Below are 23,253 nucleotides of genomic sequence, written 5' to 3'. Positions count from 1 at the left end.
TGAGAACTTCCCATAATTCTAAGTGTTGCAACATTAATTATATTCTGCTTTTGTAAAGTAAATTTGAATGTCTTTTTGGACAATATTCAAAGTATCCGTTATTTAAAACTCATTAAGTTTTAATTGCATCTTGAATGGAACGCCCTGTGAATTTGCCCAATTAGCTCATGTTATATACTATCGTGCACTATTCAATAAATCTTCTCTCACTGTGCTAGATTAGATTAGATGCTCAAAACTTGGAGAGGTGTATAGGTGAGGAATTCCTTTCTTGTGGCATACAAGTGTTGGAAATTTGTTTTTTGGCGGGTTTAAAATTTTTGTGGTTTTGCACGAATAATGTATAATTTGCGTGTTAAACACTAGAAACGGGATAATCAACTGTAGACAACATAGGAGAGTGGGAGAAGGTGCAAAAAAAAACTTCATACATAGTGATTTTTCATTCCATGTTCTACTTTAATGGACAAAAAAGACTTGTTATGGTTTCAGAGAGACTTTATAAAGTAATTTTTGTATAGATATTTTTTTCTGCAAAACGTTAAATATCTACTTTTATTATGGAGAAGGGTTAGCAATATCTGTGAGTCTCCGTATTTATAGAGAGACTGTGTGTAAAGTCTCCGCGTATAGTGAAATTCTTTATAGAGTTGGGAATTTACGAGTACCCATTGAAAATAATTGGTTGTTGTCGATAATCGGGCAAATAGATCGGATATGAGAGCACTAATTCAATTTAGTAGTTATATATTTTTGTAGGCATGTTCTTGCCCCCTCACCGAATATTTTTCAATGGTACATATCGCCTATGGGGTCCCACCAGTCTCTTCTTAAACATTTCATACACACACTATACACATTCAGAGCTCCACCGTATGGTGATCAATTTATTGGTTTTTCGAGATTATTATTTACTTCGCTTATACACCGGCATGCTGTGAAGATTTTTGAAATAATAAACCCCCATACTCCAAAAGGTTTTATCTCAACTAATGTCGCTTTTATGTGGTATAATGTTGTTTGCATGATGAAATGAAAATTGTGTACAAATATGCGAAGCGAAAGGAATTCCTTTTTGCAAAATTCAATTAAATTCATCCTAATTATTATATCTTGTTGGCAATAAATTGCAATTGCTACACAGAGAGAAATTCTTCTTGTGTTTAGGCTCTTTGGGAAGTCACAAATTGTTCTCGTGCACAGACTTAAGAGTCTTAATAAGATTATGTATGTGATTTTAGGGTTATCACCTCACACTACATTCTGACCCGGAGATTTTACCTACGGGGCCCCAAAATGTTTTTAAATGCGATTTATTTTTATATAATTTTTTTTATTTAGTTTTTTTTAGGTAATAAAAGCAAAAGTGTAGATAAGTTTGGTCAAATTGTCGATAAGTTTGGTCAAACTTAAGGTAATATTTAGGTAAACGGGATAAAAAAAAAAATTAGAAACTAAAAAAAAAACATTTTCCATTTATTATAATAAATTATTTATAGATTTAGGTTCTAGGATAATTCGAAGGACATCGTTTATAAGTTTGGTTTATAAGTTTCTATTCATTTATAAGTTTTACTTTTTTCGCTAACTTTTTTTTTAGCATAGAGTAATTTGTTAAACACCTCAAAAAAAAATGTAAGTTTGACTTGAAAACTTAAGCCTGACTTAAGAAACAAAGTTAAGCCGTTTATCAAGCCAGGCCTATTTTTTTTTAAGCCGAACCTTAGTTCCTTTAGGTCAGACTTTTAAAACGAATTCGGCTTCAGTTCAGCCTGATCTAACCTTAAAACCTTAAAAGCCTGATCTTAAAAAATAACTGAAGTCTAGTCTACAATGAAGGTGATATTTGTGAGTTTTTCTTAAAATAAATTGAATTTGTAGAAAATTGTATAAAGTGTGTAAAATCTGACTAAAATGTGAATACTTAAGTTGATTCTGACGGAATTAGATGTTTTTCGTGTTGTAGGATTAATCCTTCCGATTGCAATCCGATTAATCGGAGGGATTAATCCTACAACACCAAAAAAATAAAATGTGAATAAACAACTAATTGAAAATTTTTTTAAAAATTAGATCAAAGAAATTCTTAAAAAAAAGAATTAAGAAAGAGTTCTTTCAAGCATATTTTTCTCTGTGTAGTTTGTATGACCAATACTTCAATATGCTTTGGAGGTAAAAAGGGAATTTCTTGTGAAATTAATATGATTGAGCTTTCATTGGTGCTCAGAAGCTTTCGGGGTCGATCAAACTATATATTTATTTTGTGTGTGGATTTAAATGAAATATTGAGAGAAAATCAGCTTGAGGGGGAGTTATTGTTTGAAAATTGTAATATTGCAGTGTTAATTTTAGACGTCCGGCTCAATACAATATTATCTTTAATTTAATAATAACACAAAGTGGGTTGCTCAACGTTTTTTTTTCTTTAAATTGGTATACATTTCCTCTGTGTGTGAGAAGTTGAAGGAATTTTAATGGATTTCCATGGTTGAAAAATTGCCGATTGTTAATACAATTCTATCTCTTCTTATCTGTCATCTATCATTACTGCAGCTCTGTTATTATTAAATTTAAAAGCACCCATAATCCATAACAAGGTTTTCCAATACCAAATTTCATGTTGGCTTTTGTAAGAAAAATTCCAATAAACTCTGTGAGAGAGCTTTTTTGACTTTCGCGGCATTTTAAGTGCGGGAGGTGAGCGGGTGTGTGTGATGAAGAATAAAAGCACATAAAGTGTTGTAAGTTATTGATGATATTCAACGTGTTCAACCATGTGTTTTTTGCATAAAGCTCTCGCGCAAACTTTTGTATTTAATCCTCAACCTTTGGCCGCATTTTGAAGGAAGTTTCATGCAAAAGATCATGACAGACATAAAGTGAGAAAAAAAAGAATTCCTTAATGGCCCTTTAGTGAGGTGAGAATGTTTTTATTTATTAACATGTTGCGCAATGGCAATTTAACAAAAATAAATTATTACGTAAAAAAAAGTTGAGTTATTTGATTTTCAAATACATCATGTCAATTATGTGGATTTCCTTAAGTGATTCCCATGGTGTGATTACCTCAAACTGTTGTCGTGTGCTCGACATTTGTGATCATACATGCAAAATATGTATATCACACAGGTAAAATATGCTCTCATAGTGCTTTAGGTGGAATGAAGAGAAAAAAAATGCACACAGCAAGCTTGGAGAATGTAAATTACAGCCTGATTTATTTGCTTTGTAACTAATTGGCGCCATTTGTTCACAACATTTATACAAGAACATTTTGTTGAGATTGTTTGTGAAGAATTTTGAGGTGGGATGCGAATTTGAGCGACTTTTAGTCAAGGGGTGTTTATCTGAATAAAAATATTTGGATCTTCGGCAATATTCGAATTATTCGCTAATATTCGGATGATTTGCCAAGGAAATCAAAATATTGATTTTTTTTGCCTCTAAAGAGGCTCAGATTGAGAAGCAGAAGCCTAAAAAATATTTATTTCAAACCTCATAAGTACTGAATTCAAACCGAATAGTAATTTCACCCCTAATCATGCTAAATTCAAACCTAAAAGAGATTAAATTGAAGCAAAAAAAATTTTTTTAGTCCTAAAAAGGCAGAGATTGAGGAGCAAAAGCTTAAAAAATATTTAGTTTAGGTCTAGAAAAAACAAAAAGTTGTAAATTCAAGCCAAAAAGTAGTAAATTTTTCCCAAAACTTGCTTAATTCAAGCCTAAAAGTATTTGGTTTTCAATCCTAAAAAGACAGTCTGTAATCTAAAAAAGCTTTAAAAAATACTACATAATTAAAGTCGAAAAAAAGACTAAAATTGAAGCTTAAAAAGTAGTTAATACAAGTCGAAGAGTTGTAAATTCAAGCCAGAAAGTAGTAAATTTAACCCAAAAAAGGCTAAATTCAAGCCGATATTATATTTAGTTTTCAATCTCAAAATTTCAATGATCGAGGAACAAAACTTATAAAAAATAACTCATTAAAGCCCAAAAAAGGATTAAATTCAAACCAAAATTTCCTAAATACGTTTTTTTTTTATTTTTTCGGTTTTAAATTAATCGGGTTTTAGAAAAAGATGTTGATGTGAAGTCAAATATTCAGATCTTCGGAAATATTCGAATGATTCGCTTAGAAAACCGAAATATTCGCCAGATAAACACCCCTTGCTTTTAGTGCGCTGAGTCTCACTGAGAGAGTCAATTGAAATGAAAATGAAGCATTTTTGTGTGCACTAAATATGCAATAAACGCAAAAATATTTTCATGTTGTATTGAAAATTTCATAATTGCCCATTTTGCTCATTTGTATGTCACAGAGTAATAAATTTCTCTGCTTAGACACGCAATTTTGTGCAAATTCCACACCAAGCATCTCGCGCGCATATAACTTTTCTATTGAGCCACTCCGATGGCATGAGATGCCGAGAGATCAGTGCAACAATAAATTAATTTGAATGCATTAAAAGTCCCAACATAAACTTATATAGAAAAGACCTAGAATGACAGAGTTCATGTGCACACGATGTTGATTAATTCAGCGTGTATGGAGATTCTTTTGTGGTTAATTTCACAAAATATATCTCTAAGAGATCCAAAAGAGATAGATTGCAAAGAGGGAGGGTACAACATACCACACACTTGTGGTTTGAGAAGAAAAATGTTTTCTTCCTAAAAAGGCCCCAAATATGGGTCAATGTTCTATTTAAATAAATTAAAACTCGTGGCTAAATGCAATGAGCTTTTGTAATGAAAAGCACATGTCAATTTATCTATCGCATGAGCCATACATAGACGTTTTTATCCTACCTCTATGCTACATCATAATAATTTAATTATTATGTAATTTGTCCCGGAGTATGATCAATGAGGCAACTTGACTAATGCCTCTCTCTCTCTATTTATCTTTAATTCCAGATTTAGTCATGATGATCATTCGAGGGCTCTGATGTTACACGACAGTCGTGTCGTTGGATTAAAATAACAATTTTCTTACTCGACCGCCCTACAGTCCACTGTGGGTGTTGTTGAATTGCATCTATCTCTTCATTTTTAGCCAGAAAGAAGAAAAGAATTATTCATAAGTTTTGAAGGAGAAGTTAAAAAGGTAAGAGATCGATTAAAAGCATTCCCGTGTTTATGAAATAACGTGTGTGGCGTCATCATCGATGCAACATCTTAATGTTTTTCTCTCAAGAGAGAGAATTTGTTAGAGAAATTGGTGTCAAGAGATAATCCAAGATTTTAAAATATATATTGGAGACCTATTGCCAAGAAGTTTGGGTTGGGATGGAGTAGGTTGTTGTTACCTCAATTCACTCATTTTGGTGGATTATTCAATCAAATCGGCTTTAGGGGGAAGTAATTCAATAAATTTGTGTCGTAAAATTATGTTATTTAGATATTTATTTATAATTCTATTAATTCTTTTAAATTTTTAAAGGAAATTCTTTGTACAAATTTTATTGAAAGACTTTACCTACTTTTGGAGCTTGCAGGGATTAACCCAAAAATTAAATCGAAATTAGTCTTGTGAGAAGAATTTCGTTCTTATTTTTATACGATGTAAGAAATTGTCTTATTTTTTGACAATTACCCGGCTGACACATATTGGTGTAATTTAATATGACTGATATTTTCTTGGAAACGAATGTAAAATTATGAAATGAGAAGGGATCAGTAAATTACTCGTATAGAACGAAAAGAATTTGACTCCTAGACAACAAAAAACGGAAAAATTTCCACAAAAAGTAAACAATTCGAAGCCAAAGGAATTTATAAATGAAAAAAAAATATGTCTTTAAATTGAGAAAGAAAAGAGATTCTTTTTCTTTTTATTTGCAATTTATCTAAAAGATATTTTCCCTGGAAAGAGGTTCGTTTTTTTTATGAAAACAAACAAAAAATAGCAATATTTTTTGGGCCAGCCGGGCTAAGCTTACGAAGAGATTTATTATTTTTTTACACGTCGTATAAAAAAAAATTTTCGTTTAAATGCGTCATCTAAAAGATAATTTCCCTGGAAAGAGACTCTTTTTTATGAAAAAAAAAAATTAATATTTGTTAGGCCAGCCGGGCTAAGTTTTACGACCGTATTGATTTTTTTTACATGTCGTATAAAAATCAATTTTCTTGTAAAATGCGTCATCTAATAGGTAATTTCCCTGGAAAGAGATTCTTTTTTTTATGAAAAGAAAAAAAAATCAATATTTTTAGGGCCAGCCGGGCTTCGTTTTACAACCGTATTGATTATTTTTTTACACGTCGTATAAAAATCACTTTTTCGTTTTAAATGCGTAATTTGTACCCAACACATTTAACATGTTAAGCGTTTTGTTTTGAAGAGTTTTTCCTTATCAAAGCTTTTAAATTAGAGCACCTGCAGCCATGGGAGAATAAATTAATTTTTAAGTAATAGTTTTGTTAATTTGATCTGCATTAAATTACGAAAAAAAAATACCCAAAGTTCATTTCCTATTTGGAAATTATCAGGAAATCAAAAAGCCCTAATACAAGTAAGTTGAATATCAATTATTTAAATATATCTTTTGAGGTATTTTTTAAATAGCAATATCTTTCAATCATAAAACAAACAGAAATCATAACTTTTACTTTTATTTGAATTGTTTCCGCTTGAAGCCGTGACATTTTTTTTTAATTAATCACTCATCCAATTTGCGGTATGTTACGTGATCAACGTAATATATCGAAGCTTTACAAGTTGAAGATTCAAAAGATCAGAGCGCAGACACCACCAGGAAAACCTTCGAGTGTGAATTGAGGATTCGTGAGGGTCTCAAAATGTTCGTTTTTCTTTTTTTTTAACTACGTTGCGGTGCTCTATGTGAAAATTATCGTATGCGGTGAATTACGTGAAGATGATGTGCGCGATGCTCTCTGACACATCTCTTTTAAACTCCATTTGGGAAGATTGAACTCTGCGTTAGCCTTCCTTGTCCAAGCGCTAAGGCAGAAAAAAAAGCCCACTCCTTGTATGTCTCGAAGGTAAAAGCGTTTTTTCTTCTTCTCTCAAAATACCTTAGCGTTTGTCGATGGATCGATATCATGGCGAGTTTTCTTGTATAATTATTGTAGGTACTAATTCGTATCTAATTTACACGATCATTATCATTTTTTTTCCACTTTTACTGCACGTACGCTATATATGCAAATTGATTGTGGTTTTAACGATACGATCCACATTATTGAAGTATCTAATATGGGCGAATAGGTTGATAAATAAAAAAAAAAAAGATCAAGATGATCTATGAATGAAAAATTAATCAGTATAGAAGCTCTTGATCAACGCAACGAAGGTCTCTATGGGAATTTAATTTAATTTTCACATGAAGAGAGAAAGAGGTGTAGTACACTGCAAAAAATCGTGTTGATTTCAATTCTGTCTTTAATTGAAATTGAAGTGGAAGTATGAAGAGAAAAAAAAGAGAGAAGAGAGAAACATTTTTATGAAATTGAAATGTTAATTGTTTTTTTTTTGTTGGCCATACTTTTCTCTCCTTTGCGCACTTATAGTTTGTACAAAGCCCAAATTCCGTGGGTCTCTGTCTAAATCCGGAAAACAAAATTAAGCGCTTTGATTGTTGAATAATCGTGGCAGTTTAGCGAGGGGTGGCGGGAGTTTTCAAACAAAAGATCCACAAAGTGGAGGAGCTACTACACAAAACATTGGGAGGTAGAAAAAAGAGCTGAAAAATTCATTATTTCTGGATCATCAAATTGTTGCGGATGACTTATTGTCGCGCAAAAATGTAATGTGTTTGCTCCGATCCAGTGTATACCCTATACCGATATTATGTACATTTTGCAAAGTGAAAGAAAATAAGAAGAAGCTCTTCGGAAGACGGTACTCGCATGGAATAAGAAAGGTGGGCTTGGGAGGTGGAGGATGAAGTTGGAAACCTGGCAGAACCACCAAGTTGCGCCGAGTTCATTGTCTGCGCCACAAAGTCAATGTGCATCATTTGCCAGGGAAGAAGTGGTCTTTTGTGGAGGAAAAACAGCATAATATGCAATAAGACAAGATTGCGATCGATATGAGTTCACTCTTTTCCCTCCAATTGTGGGGTTACAAACACCAAAAGCAAGAGCGAGAGACTGCCTGACTGGCTGGTTGGTTGCTCGACTGTGGCACCTGATCGCCAAAAGCGATGATCACGGCTACGAGGAGTACTTTTTTTTTTTTTACAAAAACAACAACAAAACCTCACTGATTCTCATTCTCAACTTCTTAAAGGAGGAAGAAATCTCTCGCACACTCAAGGGGGAGCCCGACAGTCTTTATACACACAGAAAAATTTTTCGCATTTTGTGAATGCGAGTGAAATGGTTCGCAGTTTCAATGTACGAGCCTCAGGTAGACTCGCACATTACTATTACGAGTCTATGGTAGATAGTTTCTTTCTCACTAACATTTGACAGGTTTTTTTTGACAAGCTCCTTGTTTATTTTCAATTTGCCCGCAATGCCTCATCTAAAGAACACTGACACGATTTTCTGGAGACGTGGTATATGAGATATTCAGTCCAGAAAACGTTTTTACACGTTTTTTTTCTGGTTTTCCTGCAACAAAAAAGCATTTGCATCATACACGTATGATTTTGGGTCATTTTATAAAAGATGTTACACCATTGAAAGATTAACTTCTGCAAAAAGATTTCGTGACGACATGTCATAGGATAATCCATACCTTTTTCTCTTTTCGTCATTGAATAAATTCTTAATATATCCAATCATTTACAAAATTTTGCAAATATTTTTTTTATAATTACAAAAAAAAACCCAAAAATTATTTATAGAAAATTAAATTAAGCTGTTTTACGAAATCTTATGTCGCAAAGTGCTACTTTAAAATAACATGAGCTACTTTAGAAAGGATTTTCAGTCGGGATTTCGCCCTCAAATTCTTTTAACCGCCATCTTGCATACCAAACTATCCTTGATTCTACAAAATAGGGCTTTATAACGTTTCATAAGATCTATATTTTCCTAAATTAAAACAAATAAATTAATAATTAAAATAAAAAAATAATATTCGCGTGAAAAACAAGTTTATGGTTATGGGAAATGTGAGAAACATCATCCAAAAAGCGTGGTTGTAAAATAAAATATTTATTTTACATTACATTTGTTGGAAAAAAGTTAGGATAAAATGACGGCCATTTTTGAATTGCTTAAAAATTTTTATCTAAAATTGATCAACGTAACCATATTAATATACTTTCATATTTTACCATTAAGCTTATAATAAGCTTTAATATTTATGATCGGACATTTCGGTTTAGGATTGTTCGTCCGATTGACTTTAATTTTATTTTATAAAGTTAAATTAATGTCTTATGAAACATTATCAAGTTAAATTAGTTTTTGACAATATTTTTTAAAAATCCTTTCTAAAGTAGTTCAAGTTATCTTAAAGTAACCCTGCGACGTAAGATTTTGTAACACAGCCTTATTTAAGGGTCTATTAATTAACTTTTGTTTTTTTTTTATAGCCCTAGTTGTTGCGCGTCGTGAAATAAGCCCATAGTGATGATGATGTTTTTTTTTTTAATTATAAAAAATAATTCAAACTTTGAAAGTCATTATGAAATTATTTAATGACGAAAAAAGAAAAAGTATGGATTATCCTACGACATATCGTCATGAAATTCTGTTGCAGAAATTATTTTTTATATGGTTGTGACGCGGTTGTGACATCCTTTAAAAAATATGCGAAAATTTATGTTTTCAAGAAGAAATTTTATTTTTGTGGACCTTTACATGAGATCAGATAATAATTTTGGTGTTTTAATAGTTTTTCCAGATTAAAAATTAACAAAATAAAAATCATGTGTAAAATTGGTGATTCCGCCCAATTTCCGCGCGGCGCTAGTGTTTGTGAAACAAACCTTTTAAATGTTTTTTTCTGCTATAACATTTGCTTTCTTCTCGTTAATTTTATCAATTAATATTGTATTTTTATTTATCTATTTTGGGCAAATAATGCTATTTATGGAAGAAATATTGATTTTAAATTGGTGTAAGTGATTGAGCAAATCAGTATTTATAGAATTCAATGTTCAATTTCGGTCCAATAAACGTGAAAATTTTCGAGAAATAGTGCGAATGAGTGCGAGTGAAATATTCGTATTTTGTCTATGCGAGTGGCCCACTCGCAAAAATTGACGATTTGACTGCCACTTCTTGTCATTTTTTTTCTGTGTGTATACTCTTGTAGTCTCTGAAATTCTCTGAGCAATGCACTCTCTCACAGACTCGAGACGGGCAATTTTCACTGATTTGTTGGATGAACAAGTGATTGATTTTTTTTTCATCTCATTTGATCCGTCTGATCTCCCTCGATTAGAGATTTTCAGCAATGACCGTATCGTGTTTCACGACAATCGACTCTCTTTTGGGTTACCACCAACAATTAATTTCTTTGTACGACTTATCGTGACAAAAAACACGCTTCACATTGTTGATTGGTGATCACCCGCAATTTCCAGATCAAATTTCTTCATCTTGGAGATACTCGCAGCGTGGTGGACTGGTTTTTGCCCCCACAGCGTCTTTTGTCTGGGAATCTCGGACCGAGAGCGAAAATAATTTCTTTGAAAGATCATTGGCATTGTTGAATATAATTTAATTTGCGAAAAACGATAGAAAGGTGCGGCCATAAAGTACCTACTTAGCTTATACAGCTTAGCTTGCATACCTGCATAATTGTACATAAAACTAAGTTGCTTCTTTTAGTACGAAAGAGTGAAAATTTAGGTGTTTCAAAATGGAATATCCGAGGAAGTTTAATAAACTTTTATCTAATAAATTTATCGCAATACTTGTTTTTTTTTTTTGGTAAAAGTGAGCGATTCTAATGAAGATAATTCAAGGTTGTTGAACTAAACTGTTGAAATAATTGATAAATTTTGAGAAATTCAGAATTAAGTTTAGCCTTGTAGTCAGAAATTCTTGATTTTTTTATCGTTAGTGCTAGATACAACCAAAAACTCTTCTAGAACTCTGGAATGTTTAGAAAAACAGCTAATAGTTACCTAATCCCAGACTCCTTATTTTGATGTCCAGAATTTTTCTGGTTTGTGAATGAACTGAACTTCAGGACTAGAAAAATCTAGAACTTGTAGAACTCCAGATTGTTTAGAAAACTACTAAATTAATCTAGCCTAAAACTTATGATTTTGTTATCTAGAATTTTGTTTGCTTTGTGAACTAACTGAACTTCAGGACAGAAAAAAATTAAGAACGATTGTAGAACTCTCAAATGTTTAGAAAACAACTAATATAAACCTAGCCTAAAACTTCTGATTTTGAAGGTCCAGAATTTTTCTGGTTCATAAAATAACTGATTTTCAAGTCTAGAAACTACTTTGATAGTTTCTAGAACTTAAGAAAGTTTAGAAAACATTTAGTACCTAGTTATTTACCTTTAAGGTTCTGATTTCGATAGCCTAAAATTTTTCTGGTTTGTAAAATAATTGATCTTCTAATCAAAATACAACATAGAACTTTACTAGAATTCTAGGATGCTTAAATCTAGAAAATCTCAATCCTTTTAGATTCAGATCTAAGATTCATTTGTATCTCTAGATTCGCTATCCTCATGATCTAGAATTTTTCAAAATTCTAGATTCCAGATCTCTGTATAGTTTCTCAGAATTTTGAAGTCCTTGAAGTCCTTGAAGTCCAATTTCAGAAATTAATGTGTTTCAACAAAAATTCATAGAATTTTTATGCAAATTCTCGTAATACCCTAAAGGATCTAATGATTGTTAATTAGTGATCATCAAACTTTGGAGAATTTCGAGATTTTCCGAGTCCTGTACTTCTGTTATCCCGTAACCATAAATCTACAAATTACCTTCACATGGACCTCTCACAAATCATATGCTTGAGCAAATGGAATAACTCTGTATATTATGCAAAATAGGAAAAAGGGTGAGAAAGTGATGAAAGGTGTAAAAGAGGTGCTGAAAATGGACATGATGTGCATATGATGAAGTTTCAGTTGATGTGCGCGGGAGATTGATCGGGTAATGTCAGAGAAGGTGGAGATGCATGACGGGGAGTTTGTTGTGTTACACATAAAAAAAGACTTTTTGCAGAATAGTGTGTGTGTGCAGAATTTTCTGTTAATTGATAATCACCTAAGATGGATGGACGTTCACGAGATTAAGTACTTCCGACGTTGGTAAGGTGCATATAAAGAAAATGATTGCTATAGGCTGCTTTTTTTTTGCCTGAAACTGTCTTGGAGCGCGTATACTCTTTGTACATTATAATGTGGACTCCTCAATGATTTCACGATCATTCTTCGTGCGTGTTGATTTGTGTGCGCCACAATGAAATTCTCATTTCTTTTCACATTGATTAATGATCAACATTGGCAAAAGAAAAGTGATTTTAGATCTAGAAAGTGTATGCGCGCCGGAGACTTCGCTACATCGATGCCCAATTATCTACCTTTTGAGGAATCCCTATAATTGTTATTTGTTTACTTGGGGCCTCTTTTTAATGCTTATTATTCTCTCTTTTATTGCCACTCGTTATATCGACTTGGCCCAATATGGTTTGTCTCGAAGATTAACTCGGTGTTAAAAAGGAGAGAGAGAAAGAAAAAAATACGCGCAGCATAGGAAGTATGAATGGGTTGAAAGGAAGAGAGTTCTGGCAATATAAAGTTGATGAATTTATCGATTGTTGCTCACCTCTCTATTTACCCACAAAAGATTAGCTCCGACAGGAGGAACATATAGAGAAAAACGCAGAAGAACTGAAATCAGTAGTTCCCTAAAATGTGTGAAGGCGTTAAAGTTCCAATTTCGGATAGAAAGTAAAATTAATTTATTGCATTTAAATGTCATTTTCAACTAACGTCGGGTTTATTTGATATTTTCATTCAAATTTTTCCCTTTTTTGGAAAAACCTTCTAATGAAGTTTTTTATTTGAATAATGTGTCCACGTCACATTAAATAAGGTGCTTATGCCAAAAATAAAGTGCGTGGAAGCTAAATTTTTTAGGAGGAAATTAATTTTATTTAAATTGTGAATATGTGCTAATTCATAGAGCAATTTTTCCACTGATTAACGACATCAGGAAGTAGACAATTAACTGAGGTGTATTTTTGGTTGAGAGAAAGACCGTCGTGTGAGTCCCATAAATACCTTCAAAGGGAGTGCTTTATTTGCTGCGAAGATATACATAATCTCTTAAGTTTGCTTGGTATTTCTCGTAGGTATTCATATTGGTGGGTTGATAAAATGTTGGCCTTTGATTTTTATATTTAATGGGTTTTTAAGGATTTAATTGGACGTGTTGTACTATCAAAGAGACATAACAATTTTCTCTTCAAAATTGTTGGAAAAACTTGATCGATTAAGGACAGTTTATAAGATCTCTTTTTAAGAATAATTTAGTCTGTAATAGGTTCCAAATTACTTTATATTTTAATCTATTTTGCTCTTACAATTAACGCTTTATTCACTATTTTATTAATTTTTTTTTAATAATTAAAATTCAGATCAATGAAAATTAAATTGGAGATGTTTAAAAATCCTGAAAGCTCAGACAATTCTAGACAAAAATTACATGAAATGGAACACCAACTAATTAATTGAAAGAAGAAGAATTCCGTCACGTTTAAATAAAAGAACATTAAGCTTTAATAAATCAAATTTTAAATATATGTCAAACGTTAGAAAATTAAGTGTCAAAGTAAAAACAGAAACGTCAAATTTTGGAAACGAAACATAAATAGCTAGAATTTTAACAAAAAATTGTCAAAAATTAATATTAAATTGTTTATTTAAAACTATTTAAAAAAACAAGTAAAGAATGTTTTGTTTTTTCTTGAAACAGATCCTAGAAAATATTTCTGGTTACGCTCCTGTAATTTACCCTTCATTACTAAGAAGTTGTAGGAGGCTTTCGGTTTAACCAACGCGAGGGTTTTTATTTTTCAAATGAGTTTTCTTTTAGACTTTCAAAAAAAAAAAATTTTCTTAATTTTTATTAAAAATAATAATGTAAAACTTTTAAAAATAAACTATAACTCACACTTTTTTTCAAAGATTTTGGCACATACCTACATAAAAAAAAAACTGTCATCAGTGGCCATTTAAACACACGGAGAAAATAAATTAAATGCTATTTACATTGGTTAACGATCATAGGTATAAAAAAAATAAAAGAAATTCTTCACAAAACTTTCCAACTAACCTCCCTTTTTTATGTTTTGTTAATTCAAATTAAATCGAGTGCTTTAAACATTGTTATTTTGTCTCTATTAGTGCTTGTTTATCTTGTAAGTAGAAAATTGTAAAGAATGTTGCGATCTTCACTTTTATGTATTCAATTACATGAGATTAGATTAACAATTTATCTGCAAATAAGTCGTTTATGGGATGTTCCCAAAATGGAAAAAAAAGAGACACTCGAATAAGAAAAAAAAAGAAGTTCATTAAAATAGTGATTATATAAAATATTCAGTGATGGGAGAGGGAGGTCCAATTTAGTGTTGTGTTGTTATTAGTTGGTGTTCCACTTCGTGGCCAACACCAAGTATTGTAATCGTCGGAAAAACCGACCACCTCAGATCGGGCTCAAACTTGGTATGAGCACGTTTTAGACATCCCACATTATGAAAATGGTGGTGGAAAAATTTTGTTCCGGCCGGCCTGCCGGCCGGTCGCCCAAACTTTGCTTTATAGCTCGAGAACAATAACAGATAGAGACTTCGGGTTTGAAGTTTTCTATAGAAATGTGGGTGTAAAATTTCATTTTTTTGCATTTTCAAAATCCAAGATGGCCGCCGTCCGCCATTTTGAACTACCGTCAACCACTTCCCTTATAGCTAGAGGTCTGAAAGTTTAGTATGTTGTAGAGCTCAGTGAGATGTTTTCATCGATAATTCATACTTGAAAATCGGTCTAGCCGTTTAGCAAATATGGCGGCCTAAAGCAAAAAGTGTTTTTTCAATATAACTCGAGAACGGCTTGACCGATTTTGACCAACTTAGGTTCAAATGAAAGGTTTCAAGAAGCCCTACAACTGTCTAGAACATTCCGAGTTCCAAAAATGTCCGCAAGAGGCGCTAAAATCAAAAACAAAAATTGCCTAACTTTAAGGGGCAATATCTCCGAATCCCCATTATCGATTTCCTTTAAATTTTAATATGTTGTAGCCTGACTTAATATCTTTCACCAGTCCGAAAATGAAGAAAATCTATGTCACCGTTTAGAAGATATAGCCATTTGAAAAATTCTTGAATTTGAAAAGTTCTAAGAACCATATCTCCTGAACGGCTTGGCCGATTGTACTCATCTTTGTATCAAATTAAAGGTTTTGCAAAACTCTACAACTTTCTAGAACATCAGAAACCTCTAAGACCATTCCTTGAGGACAAAAAGTGTAAAAAACTGTTTTGGTAGAACAAAAATCCGCCATTTTGTGTTCTGGAGGTGACCTTGAAAATTATTGAAATTTATGTTAATTTATAGCCTGTTTTAATACCTTTCCAAAACTAGTCAAGAAATTTCTGTAGGTCTTATAGAACCAGAGATATGACCATTTTTATCCATCAAATTGTTGAATTTTACAAAAAAATTAAAGTTGTCTACTAATCTGCTCACAAATCGCATTACAACGCATAAACAAACTTCTACACGTTGTGGGACACCAACTCTTATAACTGGACGCGTTATGATTGACTTTTTGATGAGTTTGCTGGTGTGGCCGCGCAGTAGGAGAAAAATGCAAGATACAAGCCCGAAAAGAAGAGCAATAAAAAAGATGTGAGGTGGTAGTTAAAAAATATAAAGAAGAGATGTTGTAAAAAAAAGAGTAGCAATGGCACTCATTTAGATAGTGTGATGTCCGGAGAAGAAATGGGTGGAAATATGACGATGATTAATTGGTGAAGAAAAAAAAAGAAATATTATTTTTTAATGGTTGATATTGAATTACAAATTTCAATTCTTTCCACACATTTTATCTCTTTTTGCCATTCACACGATTCTTTCATTTGGATGTTGGTTTTGTCGTGGCCCGTTTGGTAAAAAGTTCATCTGCCAGTCTAATGCAGTAAGATGATGATGGAGATTGCATTTTGAGGGAAAATAAGATGATGAACGAAAAAATTTAAGTGTCCACCCAGAAGAGATCTTATCAACCGAAAAAATCAAATCAAATGGCCAAGGCAGTGAGAGAAAAAGCATTATCCAAATGGAAATTAACACAAAAAGGCGGAATAATTCAACAAAAGGTCTTTAAAAGAGGCTGTCTGTGACTTTTAAAATGTGATTTTTTTTCCTCTCAATCCATCTGCATGCAGACAAGTCAAATAGCTTTTCGTCACACCATATATTTTGCTACCCACAAAATACTCTTCATTGATGATGGTTTTGAGGAAATGTGTGTTGTGGTGTGTATGTTTATATGTAGGTACTGTGCAGTAATAAGGAGAAAAGCTGTCTGAACTTTCATTTGAACCAAACAAACTCATATTCAACGTAATCAATATATCACTAACAGCCATCTCAGGGGTCTCTCTTAACTCCAACTTACTACATTTATGCTAAACTTCTCTCTCTCTCTCTCTCACTCTCAATCTCTGGCACTATACTCAAAGACATATCGAATTTAACAAAGTAAAGAAAAAAAGTTCCCATACGAAAGACACTGATGGTGGTGGAAAAAGTGCCAAATGAAGAGGAAAAAGTCATCAAGGAAGTTGTAACATGCACGGAGTGATTAAAATAAAAAGAATCCCACTCTTTAAGGTGCAAAGTGAGTCCCCATGCAATTCTACATTGAAAATTCACCGTGCATAATGAGACATAGTGTCTCCAAGTATTTTTGCTAAATAAAGACACGCACACAAATTAAGTGATGAAAGTGATTTTATACCTCCTTATATTCCACTGAGAGGGACTTGAGAGGCTCATTTGCGGTTGATATATCTTTTTTTCTTGGCTCAAAGAATAAATTATATATGTAGGTACAACACAATACCCAAAAGAAGCTATTATAGACTCGTGGTTTTGTTCAATCTTTCTCTCTCCCCCGAGGCTGTGTTGTCATTTGCCGAAGGAATAGACAATTAAATAAATTTTGTGCACATTTTAAACTTACTTTTGCACATCATTACAACTTTGTTACAAGGGGCTATGCAGCATTATATTGCGGAAATTCGCAATGATTCCAAAAAGTTGCCATCATTTGTTGATTCATTTGAAACATTCATTAATTCTCTAGTGGGATTATTAAGTAGAAGAAGGATAAATTGGAAAATATAATACAACAAGTTTCCAGTTAGTACTTAATTGATTTCACTGCATGATCATTCCAAGAATGTTTGCAATATGCGAAGAGGGACAGAACAGGTGAATTAACTGCATATCTTTGTGCAAATTGTCATCATTTTTCAATAAGGACATGGCTATTAATCTGTAAAACAAATTGCACAGCTGACCCACACAGTAAAGGCCAATAATCATTGATAAATTGCTAAGATCTCTATATCAATGTGGGGTATTTTGTCTCGTGTAATTCTCAATGATTTATCTTTTCTGGTAGATTCTGAATTTTAATTTAATTTCTAGAATTAATTATGTATAGTTAATGATTTTATGATTTCATTTATTTTCATGATTTATTTTTATTTTTTCTTGAAATTTATTTTATTTTTCACTTTTAGAAAGCTCTTTTGAAGCTTCAAGATTTATTTTCTTTTTTTTAACATTTTATAATTTTTTTTTAAGTTCAGGCTGAAGTATAAGGTTTTAAAGAAGACTGTATTGAAAAACGTTTTACATGGAATATTAATACTTTAATGATTTTTTCTAGTTCAATTAGGCCTCAATTACTAGAGAACTTTGACTCACTTTTATTTTTACTTTTTAGTCTGATTGTTGGCTAAATATCCGTAATTAGAAAATTCTCAAAAACCCAAATTGAAGTTAATTTATTTATTTTGACACATTTGCATGTGTCAATTTGACAGTTTTGTTTGTTTTGACAGATGTCAGTTTTAAAAGATTTATTTATAAAATTCTTTAAGATTTAGTAGTTTCACAAGATCAGTTTAAATATTTAATTTTTTTTTAGATTGTAAGAATATTATAAAAATATTTAACAATTTTTAAACCTTTACTCATATTTTTACCCAGTTGTCTTATGAAGATAAATTTTTAATTAAAAATGATTTGTTTTGGCAATTTTCACAATTCTGACAGATTTGTCAATTTTGACAGATATGTCTGTTTTGACAGATGTCAGTTTTAAAAGATTTATTTTTAAAATTTTTAAAGATTCAGTAGCTAACGGCTAAAATCAAAGTGTAGTAAAGATTCAGTAGTTTCACAAAATCAGTTTGAATATTTAAAATTGTTTAGGTTTTGGGAACATTATGAAAATATTTAACGATTTTTAAACCTTTACTCATTTTTTACCCAGTTGTCTTATGAACATAATTTTTTTTTTAATAAAAAATGATTTGTTTTGACAGATGTCAGTTTCAAAAGTTTTATTTTTAAAATTCTTAAAGATTTAGTAGTTTCACAAGATCAGTTTAAATATTTAAAACTGTATAGATTTTAAGAACATTATAAAAATATTTAACGATTGATTGAACATAAATTTTGGCAATTTTCACAAATCTGACAGATATGTCAATTTTGGCAAATGCCAGATTAGTTCTAATATTTTTTAAATTATTTGATTTTAGAAATCAACATGAGAATACTTAAAAATTCGTTAAGACGTCCATTAAAATTTTTAATTTGACTATTTTCCAAACGTCAGTTTTTAATTTGAAATTATAAAACTAAATAATTCTAATGATAAATTCTTATCATCGAAATGGACTATTCTCAAGGCTACAATTGAGCCTGAAATAACTCTTTTTAGAAACTTAAATAGAGCTTAACAAAGATCAGTAATGATCCTCAATGAATAGCCCCCCTTGAATAATTTCATAAACTGTGTGGAATGTAAATAGTTGGTGTTCGTTTCTTGTGACATTGTTTTAGGACACATTAGTGCTACTTTTGTACAAGGCAACAATTTTATATTTTATCATATAAGAGACTCACTTTCTTACGTGAGAGAGTGGAAAATGTGTTTTGCTGCGATTGTTGCCAAAGTTAGGAGGCCCCTCTCCGTATGCATTGCCGCGATTGTAGGATAAAAGCCAGATTGTACGAGGCAAAAGTTTTCTGCCAGGAAGGTTGTGCGCAAAGTAAAGAAAAAATGAAAAATGGTGTGTTGGAGAGAACAACCCCCTGTGGTGAAAGAATGAGAGTGGTGTCTGTGTGATTAACTGGAAATGCATAATATATTAAAGTTTAGAAAAAGAAGAAGGAGGAAGGTAAAAATGAGCTTTCTTGCAAATTCTGCAGTAAATTTTATTCAACACACTATGAGACCACTTGTTGATCAATGGACGAAGTATGTGCGCTTTTTCCTGGCTGCTGTTTACCTACAAAATTTCTTCGCGCGCGACAACAATCACGATCAAGGAAAAATTATTTTCGTGTCCTGTGTGTGTCGTTTATTATCGAGATTTCGGACTTGTTTCACCCGCGAGAGAGTAAATAGTTTTCACTTCTATTGTAACACGAAGAGCTAATTGGATAAGTCGCGTTGTGTGTCGTTCAAAATTTCTCCCCCAAACTGGTCGCTTTTGATTTTTTTTTATTCTTTCTTTTTTTCTTTTACTCCTTCACATGAAATTGGGTGTAATGGAAACCTACGAATCTGCAGAGTGCGGAAATGTGGTTTGTAAGTTATTAAACTTCTGATGTAATTAATGTTGTTGTACCTTTTGTCTCCTTGAATTTCACAATATAAAGAAGCTGATCACAGAAGTGCACACAATATTGGCACGAGCAGGAGAAACCGGAGCAAAAGAAAAGAGACGTGTCGCCAATAAATATATATATTGGGTGGAGATTGGGAAATATTTTTGCGATCGTCACCATGCTATATAGTTGCCCCGTTTTTTCCGCGCACGCTCAATTATGTCAGAAGAATTGTGTTACATACCAAGGCAATGGACACATTGCGATAACTTTGAGGGGAATCGCTCGGTATCAAATTGAGTCACGACTTATCAATTCAGAGCTTTACTACTACCAATTTCTTGATTTAAAATCAATTTCCACCGGGTTGGAGGGCGGAGAAGGGGTTTTACAATGCGAAAATATGTTTTCCGTCAAGTTGGAGCAAAGTGACGCCTTCAGGGTGAATTTCTACAAGATTAATGGGTGAGAGATTCATATCGATGATCTCCCAAAGTAGTATCACTTTTAAGCCACAACATGCCACGGAAAAATCACATCATTGCACCATGCAGCGGATGGGATCAAGGGGTGTTTATCTGGCGAATAATTCGATATTTTTGGCGAATCTTAGCGAATCATACGAATCATTGGCGAATTAATATATACATACACCCTTTGATATCACTTAAAAAACAGTTTGTGCTTCGACTGTCGGTTTTACTGCTTTTCTAAGTACTAATTAAGTTGAAAAAGCACCACTTTATTTCTCAAATATCTATATAGAGGCGCTGGTTATATTTTCACACAATATCGCTTTTTTTTTTTCAAAAACCGATTATTCAACTGAAACTTCTTCTTCTTCTTTTTCTTCTTAGTTTTAGGTTATATTCGTTAAACAATAATACAAAATGTGGTTTTCCTGAAATTCGGCTTTTCCTGGGGATTAGGAACTTCATTTTTTGCTTCTTCATGGGTTGAGATGATTTTCCTCAATTTTCATGAGAAAAGAAAAAAAGAAGAAGATTCTATATCGATATTGAATATCGATATCGATATTATTTCAAAAATCAAAAAAAGGAAGAAGAAGAATTTTAGTGCTTATCGAAGTACAAAATAAGCAGTAAAATGTTCAATTTAGTACTTGAAAATTTGAAATTCTTTCAGTGATAGGAAGTTCCCACAAAGTGTTGTGAAGACGAAGTATATGATAAAGATGTAAAAAAGTGACAAACCTTATATATGTCCCCCCAGAGTGTTGTTTGACGAAGTATATGAATAAAATGTAAAAAAGTTATAAACAATAATCTTGATTTCCGGGTTTTTCTGACGAAAAACCCGGAAATCAAGATTATACATTTCACGTCGGTTAAAACAACAGCTAAAGTTATAAACCTTATATAAGTTCACACAGAGTGTTGTAAAGATGAAGTATATGATTAAAATGTAAAAAAGTAACAAGCCTTATATGGGTTCCCATAAAATGTTGTAAAGACGAAGTATATGATCAAAATGCAAAAAAGTAACAAACCTTTTTAGTAACCTTGGGGCTAATTCTGGCAAAAATATTTTCTTTTCTTTTCTTACAATTCGTGAGTTATAAGGTTTTTTGGCATTCTCACAAAAAAAACTTATAAATTTGTAAGATCTAAAAAGTTTCACAGTTCAACTTTTAGAACACGTCGCGAGAAACATTTTTGCTATAATAGAAAAGAAAAGGTTTTGGTATTCCGGCCGATTTTTTTCTTATAACTTGTAAGAAAATCTTACAAAATCATGTGTTTTATAAGGACCTGCCGAGGTGCTTTTTCAATCTTTTTGTGAATTTTGTGACCACCAAAGCATGATTCCTTATCATCATAGGCAACAATTGACTACTTTGACGGATACTTTACATGAATATGAGTGTTTGGAATTGTTTTGGGTTGTTTTTTAACAAAAACTTTTGTGAAATATGTGGAAAAAGTCTGACCATTTTTTTTGGGAATTATGCCAACGAATGTCAATACTTTCCAGAGACTTGGCCTTGAGGAAGATAATTAGATTATGCCTTCACGCAGGCTGCACTGAAAGATATTTCTGTATAGTGTAGATTAAAAAGCAAAAAGTTAGAGTACGAAAAGCCTTTTTATTTAAGAATATTAGATTCCCGACTTCATGCCTTTATGGCCATTCTGTAAAGCTCTGTTCTTTCACAAATGCTTCCAGCATCCCAGGATGGGATTCTGCTTATTAAATAAACATTTCATGCTGCCTGGGACTTGTCCGGGTATCTCTTCCCGGAATTTGTGGATGCTACAGAATGTCCAAAAGTTCCGGATGATTCAATTTTGCCCATCACAATCTAGATAAAAAAAATAAAAAAAAAAACTCTTTATCATGTAAAATGCAAAAATACTTTAATAGGGTTAAATTTTTACCAAAAATCCCGAATAATCCATTGTGTTTTGTTGATAAATTCACTTAACTTTAACCTCATTTTATTTGTTTACATTAACTTTTTTCACTTCGTCTATTTTCGGCATTTTCAGTTTCACTTCGTTTTTCAACGTTAACAGCGACATCTGTTTTCGACTTACAGTTTCGGAGGTCTGTTACTATAAAATAATGAAAAAGAAATTTTTGCTGGAACAGCAAACCTTACAAAATCCCTTGTAAGACGAAATAAATAGAAAATAAACGTCCCTTTTCAATAAATTTCCTGTAATAAAGTTCGATCCGAATTAATTTTATTTATTTTCTCAATGTCAAACGTCACAAATAGCGACATCTAGTTACGTTTTGGTGTTTTGAGGGGAATGTTCTAAAAAGGTGCTATAAAAGATTTTTTTTGCTGGAATACCAAATCTTACAAAATCCCTTGTAAGACGAAATAGATAGAAAAGAAAATATTTTTGTGAGAATAAGCTCCCTTATTCCGAATATTGGTGAATAAATCGAATCTTTGGTGAATAATCCGAAGATTTTCATTCAGATAAACACCCCTGGGATGGGATACTTTTGTGAATTTGGGATGCTGAAATGTTGATGAATTTTTTTCTCTTATAATCTTGTGTGTGCCCCATGCGTTTTTGAGTGTGAAAATATTTGGGATTCCCTCGAGGAGAAGAAAAGTTTCTTCTTTTTTAATTACATGCCTTCTCTCTTCATTTGCCTCAGCTCCGCGTACAATCTTTGACAACACACACTGTGTGAAAACATACCGAAAGAACAACGAAAGATATTCATGTTTTGTGGGCTTGTTTGCTTCAAGGTAGATTTAGTTAAATTTTATGATTTACAGACTTGAGATAGAGTTTTAAACTAATTGGGTGAGTTGATAAAAAATTGTTTATTGCGGTCGTTATATTCTAACAAGTTGTTGCATGAAAATTTTACGGAATTTTGTAATTTTTCTCTGCAAGAAAATTAGTAAAAATTACTTATAAAAACATAGTTTATGATAAAAATTTAGTAAT

The 23,253-nt window shown here is 32.1% G+C and overlaps 1 protein-coding gene and 1 long non-coding RNA gene across 3 annotated transcripts in view; one reads left to right on the top strand and one right to left on the bottom strand.

Moving 5' to 3' along the window:
* Nucleotides 1-4,912: 4,912 nt before the first annotated feature.
* LOC129788275 (klarsicht protein) overlaps nt 4,913-23,253 on the top strand; it is a 166,813-nt gene continuing 148,472 nt past the window's right edge. For both annotated transcript variants that reach the window (XM_055824278.1, XM_055824277.1), the window contains exon 1: nt 4,913-5,104. The gene's annotated coding sequence lies outside the window, so the exon portion shown is untranslated. The remainder of the gene's footprint in view (nt 5,105-23,253) is intronic.
* On the bottom strand, nt 21,904-22,366 carry LOC129790597 (uncharacterized). The gene is made up of 2 exons (XR_008750576.1): nt 22,216-22,366; nt 21,904-22,139 (listed from the first exon to the last, which is right to left on the bottom strand). It is a non-coding gene; the product is annotated as an uncharacterized LOC129790597 (long non-coding RNA).

The sequence above is a fragment of the Lutzomyia longipalpis genome, chromosome 1 (assembly GCF_024334085.1).
Source record: "Lutzomyia longipalpis isolate SR_M1_2022 chromosome 1, ASM2433408v1".
Lineage (NCBI taxonomy): Eukaryota > Metazoa > Arthropoda > Insecta > Diptera > Psychodidae > Lutzomyia > Lutzomyia longipalpis.
The sequence above is the reverse complement of the archived record's forward strand: the minus strand, read 5'-3'. Positions and strand labels throughout refer to the sequence as shown.